Genomic DNA, 6,945 nt, shown 5'->3' with positions numbered 1-6,945 from the left:
GTTCATCAATCACACACAATTTTCAGCTCATGACTGTTGCAAATTGAATGTTAACAAATAGAAAAGACTATCATTCTGACCCCAGCATTTTTCATTATTGTCCCAAACATTTTTGGTCACTACTGTCTATTGATATATAAAACACTTTATTAAATCAGCAATTAGTGATCAATAATAACATCTAGTAACATCATTAATTTTACAACAAGAATTATGTTGAACAATGCTATACCTGACTCAAGCTGGGCTCCTCCACTTCTTCCTGGCTGGAAGACCCAGGTTGGACATCGAAAGCCTCAGCTGGGGTGAAAGGAAGCATGGAAGGAAGAGTAGAAGGAAGAGTGGAGAGCGATTGCCTGACTTCAGTCTGGTCTGACAGAAAACACAGTCTGTCGTTGTACCACAGCCTGGGGACATAAATGTCATCTGCTGCTGCTCCTGATCTCATGGAATTCTGGACCCTATTGCACTCCCTATTATAAGTGCTCCTCAGGCCACCAATTTTTGCCTTCAAATAGGGGATGGTTGCAGTGGGGACCACCGGCTTCACCAAATCCAGCAGTTTCTCCAGCACTGCCTGCCTCTTTTGTTTATGATTATAATGTGGATGTTTCACCTGCCACAGACAGGGCAGCTCCCAGTACTTGTCTACGAATAGGGGGAGGAAGTTGTAATCATTGAAGCCATCCATTTTTTCTGCAAGACACAACACAAGACAAACCCTAATGTCAGGCTCAACTCTCACCATCTTGTCCCACTATAGGCCTCAATCTAGAAGCAGTATAGGCCACTGATGCACCAAGTTAAAATTGTACCTTCGTTCTAACGATCGGTGCTTCCTATACTCCTTCCTCTGCTCACAGATCGTACGTACGATGTAGTCGTGTTACACTTTATATACAATGCGCACATGTGAAACTCTTCCCTCCCCGATGTTCTTTCTAGTCTATTCCCCGCCCCTTGTCTTTCGGCGCAGTGGGAGTGCACATGGCGGAAACAGAAAAAATGCATGCAGAGGAGAGCAGCTACAAGGAGGACGACGAAAACCCACAGCCACAAATGTCCCGATCCCGGAGGAGATTTAAGGCCTCTAATATGTCCTTTGGTGAGATGGTGGAGATGGTGGACATATTGAAGAGGACCGACTACGATGGGAAGTATGGCTCTTACAGCAACCCAAATGTGAGAAATGCCAAAATAATGACTAAAGTTGTGAAGAGTCTGCGCCGGAATTTTGGGGTACGGTGATCCAGGGATCAACTGAGGAAACAATGGTCAGACCTCAAATTAAGGGAGCACGATCAGTACAGAAGAATCAAGAGAGTTCTTCAAAAAAGTAAGTAGTTTTTGTGTGTTCCTATTCTTATTATTACGTTCGTGCTGTTTCATGTGCTTTTCTTTATACTGTCCACTGTACAGTTTAAAATGGCAAGTTTCAGGTTCGTGGGCACAGTAATTGTTCGTAGAAAACATTGTTCGTATGCCTACTAATACGATGTTTTTTGCAGATGCAGGTTAACTACATTTGGTCATGCCTATTTGTCTTAAAAGAAGTTTAGTACATTGCTGTCTAGATGGGTTTGTAACTAGAATGAAATGCAAACTTGATTCAGTGTAAGGAAAGGACACTCAACAGCTGTTTACACATCTGGATGCAGGAGCACTAGTATGGGACACCAGAACAAACTTTTTAGGGTGTCCCACATAGGTGCTCCAGTCGATACTAGGGGTGTCTCCATGTGTGAAAATTGTACACAAAAGGTAAGTATTCCAGCTTTAAAAAGGAAAAACATCATGTCTTCAGCTTGCAACTCTGCCAAAACACACAATTGTACGACACTTCCAAGCAATGTTTCAGATTCCTATTTCTGCCCTACAATATCCGTGTGCTAAGTATACCTTTTTTTTTATTCACATAGGGGAGAAAAGAATCAGGACATCAGAGGACACCAGGGACCCCCAACCCCCTAAAGAAGGGGAGGTCACCACACCACAATCTCAGGATGTGGAGGAAGGAGAGGTTTAAGAAGTGGGTGAAATAGTGACCACAACAGGTGAGTGTCTGAGACCACAGCTTCTGGTAATAGATGTATGCCTGCATATTTATAATACATGGTGTGTTTTTTATAATTTTAGGTGTTTTGATGTTGTGGAAGAAGAAACACATTACACAAGTGTATGTGCACACGTCCTCATCGGGGAGATCATGGTCTGCAATCGTGATTTACAGAAGATCAAGGAAGACAGCAATGATGTTGAAAAAAGACTCAAAAACATCATTGATGTTTTAGGCAGAATCTAAAACACAACAACATTTTTACATTTGTTGATATTTTAAATCTTTGGTTAACTTTTTTGAAGTCTATTGAAAGCCAAATTTTGAAGATTCACACAGAGTGACAACATGTGCTATCTGCCATCACGGGATATCAATGTACACATTTTGGAGGTGCAACCCCTTCCTCGCAACTAAAGTAGTTGACAGGAAGGGGTGCACCCCAAAACACTTCCATTGATTGCCCCATGATGGGAGCTAACACATGTTGACATTAGGCATAGTATCATTAGGGAAATCCCTATTTTGACAGTCAATTTGTGTGCATCTTCAAAAATTGTCTTTCACAAGGTTGACATCACCCCATCTGATGAAGGCAATATCAACACAGTTTGGACATACTAATATCTGTTATTGCCTTCAATTTATTAAAGTTGAACTTTGTAAGTACCTGAGTTGTGTATTGTTTTATGCTTTTAAACATGCCTGTTTACCACAAAAAAGGCTATTTAGTACTGTCAAACGCAAAAATGTTATTCCAAAAATAAGTTTGTTTGTTCAAAAACCCTTTTCTAATGCACATGTGAATGTGCACAGAGTAAAAAATTAGAAAAACAGCAATGTGTGGCTTCTTGTTTCAATGCTCAATAGCAGTTTTGGTACTAAGTTGGTGTTTACTAGGGATGAGCCGAACAATCCCCGGTTCGGTTAGCAGCAGAACATGCGAACAGGCAAAAAATGTGTTCAAACATGCGAACACCGTTAAAGTCTATGGGACATGAACATGAAAAATCGAAAGAGCTAATTTTAAGGGCTATATGGTATTGTCATAAAATGTGTTTGGGGACCTGGGTCCTTCCCCAGGGGACATGTACCAAAGCAAAAAAAAGTTTTAAAATGGCTGTTTTTTCAGGAGCAGTAATTTTAATAATGCTTAGAATGAAACAATAGACGTGAATGGGGATGAGCTTCGAGTTCGAGTCGAACTCATGTTCGACTTGAACATTGGCTGTTCGCAAGGTCGCCGAACAGCGAACAATTTGGGGTGTTTGCAGCAAATTGGAATTCCGCGGAACACCCTATGGGGAACACTCTATGGGAGAAATCAAAATTGCTTATTTTAAAGGCCTATATTCATGGTATTGTCATAAAAAGTGTTTGGGGACCTGGGTCCTGCCCCAGGGGACATGGATCAATGCAAAAAAAAGATTAAAAACGACTGTTTTTTCGGGAGCAGTGATTTTAATAATGCTTAAAGTGAAACAATAAAAGTATAATATCCCTTTAAATTTAGTACCTGGGGGGTGTCTATAGTATGCCTGTAAAGGGGCGCATATTTCCCGTGTTTAGAACAGTCTGACAGCAAAATGACATTTCAAAGGAAAAAAGTCATTTAAAACTACTCGCAGCTATTAATGCATTGCCGGTCTGACAATACACATAGAAGTTCATTGATAAAAACGGCATGGGAATTCCCCACAGGGAATTCATCTTCTTCTCTTCATCTTCTTTTCGGGCCGCTCCTCATCCATGATGGCATGGAGGGAGGCTCCCGCTGTGTGATGCTTCTCCTCTTCTGACGGTTCTTAAATAACGGGGGGGGGCACCCGGTGACCCCGCCCCCCTCTGACGCACAGTGACTTGACGGGACTTCCCTGCACAGGGAAGTCCCGTCAAGTCACCGTGCGTCAGAGGGGGGTGGGGTCACCAGGTGGCCTCACCCCCCCGTTATTTAAGAACCATCAGAAGAGGAGAAGCGTCACACAAAAATGACATTTCTAAAGGAAAAAAGTAATTTAAAAGTACTCGTAGCTATAATGAATTGTCGGTCCCGGCAATACACATAAAAGTCATTGAAAAAAACGGCATGGGATTCAATAGCCCCCCTACCCGCAAAGTACTCCAGATATTTTTGTCTCACTTCACTTGGGGGGGAAAGCCAGGACAGCCAGCTTCAAGTGCCATCAGAGTTAAAGGATCAGGAAAGCTGGCCTCAGTCCCAACTGAGGCCACACAGTTCATTGCATTTTTTCTTAGAAAATTTGCAGAAGGCAGCAGGCAAGCACAATATGGTTGAGTTTATATTCCGCCATGTGGATTGGTGTCAGAAATAGATGGAACTGGCTGGCCATTATCCCGAAAGCATTCTCCACCACTCTTCTGGCTCTGGCCAGCTGGTAATTAAAAACACTCTGGTCCGGGGTGAGGGCCTTCATAGGAAATGGCTGCATAAGATGGTCCCCCAGTGCAAATGCTTCATCCATGACGAAGACGAACGGGAGTCCTTCCACATTGTCTTTCGGAGGTGGCAAGCCCAAGCTGCCATTCGGGAGCCGTCTGTAAAACTCGCTCTGGGCGATGACTCCACCATTTGGCCATTTTTCCCCACATCCACATACAGGAACTCGTAAGTAACCGACACCACTGCCAACATCACTATACTATTAAACCCCTTGTAATTATAATAGTATGATCCCAAGTTGGGGTGGGACGATGTGGATGTGTTTCCCATCTATTGCCCCTCCACAGTTGGGAAATTCCCACCACTGGGCAAATTGGGATGCCACAGTCTGCCATTCCTGTGGCGTTGAAGGAAACTGTGGAGTCAAACAAGAAAAAAAAATTTGTACTTTCGCACATAACATTGCAAGCAGATTAGACACAAACATTCTTGGCCAACATGAGTATAACATTTATTTTAAGGAGTACTTAAAGACAAAAATCTAAGGTCCACTTATCAGATTATTCACCCCCTCTGAAGGCCCATTGTACAAATTTTAGGGGGGAGATGTTTTGGAAAGGTAACCGTCTCCACTGCATTGAGAGCTGAATGCATAAATAATGTGTGTTACTTTGGCCAGCCCCTCCTTACTTTCACTATTGGCAGCCCACTGGACAGGTAAGAAGTGTCATAATACAAAAATATAAATACACACTGTCCTAATTGAAGCACTTTTTTACATTCTACAATTACCTATCAAGATAATTGGAGAACAAAACTTTAAACAATACCATTTGAAAGTATTCAGGCAGGCCCTTTCACTACATGCTTTGGTGAATTCATCCATAAATCTGACTACAAAAGAGGTAGGCACAGTGTTTAGTATTGGTTGACTTAGCGGTTGGGGGGGAGGGAGGGTTCCAAATGATTTTGGGACTCCAAAAAAAAGCCTCTTCCTGAATTTAAGCACACAAATAACATTTAAACACATTTTAGGGGGTGTTTAGGGTAAAGCAGTACTATGGAGCTGACAAAATACATTGTTAAGTGATTAGGCTAGGTGTGTATGGGCCAAGGATAGCATGCTGGGGGGGTTAGTGAAGGCAAATATGCATGAAGGACAAAAAAGGAAGTTTAAAAAATTCCAGCATGCATGAGGATAAAGAGGACATTCTGAGCATATTATAATCATGGTAATTAGGGAATGATGAAATAAATACAATACACTAGAAAACATTAAATACATAGAATGTGATGTTAAAGGACAAATCTTACCCTAATATAGTCCTTCTGCAGGACCTGTATAATGGCAGAACAGGTCTCTGGAATAATGATTCCCAGAGCCTGGGGGGAGATGCCTGTCGAGAACTTGATGTCCTGCAGACTTCTCCCCATCGCCAAGTACTGCAACGTGGTGACTAGCCTCTGTTCAGAAGTGATGACTTGCCGTATGCAGGTATCCTGCCTGATAATATAAGGGGACAGCAAAGCCAACAGACGGTGAAAAACGGGGTCCGTCATCCAAAGATAATTCCTGAAATCATCAGGATTATTCTCCTAGATCTCCCACAACAAAGGCATGTGCGAGAATTGGTCACGCAGGAGCAACCAATTCTTGGTCCATGAACTCCTCCCCACCCTGTTCATGGACTGGGCTTGGGTCAAAGTAAGAAACCCAACACCAAGCCCCTGCACAGCTCGAACTCTACGATGATTGGCTTCAAAAAGGTCGACTGGTCAGAACGAACTAACAGAATGCACTGAAAAACAGAAAGGCCTGAGAAGAGCGAGCTGAAAATCAGAAACGAGCGGACAAGAATGCACTGCAAATTCAAATACGTACTATAAAATACGCACTGAAAAAACAAATGCGAACTGACTACACCCACTGAAAACCAGATACGAACCCACAAGCACAAACTGAAGAGCAGTGACGATCGGAAAAGCACGAGTCTGAAAAGTGCAAATCATCTGTCACCAAACTTCTACTAACACGAGATTAGCAGAAGGAGCCCAAAGGGTGGTGCGCTGGCTATTGAACTTCCTCTTTCTAGTGCCATCATACATGTTGTACGTCACCGCGTTCTTGACGTTCGGAATTTCTGACAACATTGTGTGACTGTGTGTATGCTAGACAGGTTCCAGCCAACATCCATCGGAAAAAATCCCATGGATTTTGTTGTCAGAATGTGCGATCATGTGTACGTGGCATAAGGGGTAATCCTGCAGACTCTGATGTAAAAGGGAACTCAGAGTACACTGATTTAAAGAGGAGTGCTGAGAACACTGATGTGGGGGGGGGGTCGGATTACCGCAGACCACCTTCCACAGAGTAAATACACTAAGGTAAGGGGGGTTACTGATATAAGGGGGAACATTTGTATCCGTGTCCCCCTTACCTTACTGTATCCACTCCCCCTTACATCAGTGACCCCCACCTTTAGACTAG

Source organism: Aquarana catesbeiana, linkage group LG02, assembly GCF_042186555.1.
Source record: "Aquarana catesbeiana isolate 2022-GZ linkage group LG02, ASM4218655v1, whole genome shotgun sequence".
NCBI classification, from domain to species: domain Eukaryota; kingdom Metazoa; phylum Chordata; class Amphibia; order Anura; family Ranidae; genus Aquarana; species Aquarana catesbeiana.
This window is presented reverse-complemented; position numbering follows the sequence as displayed.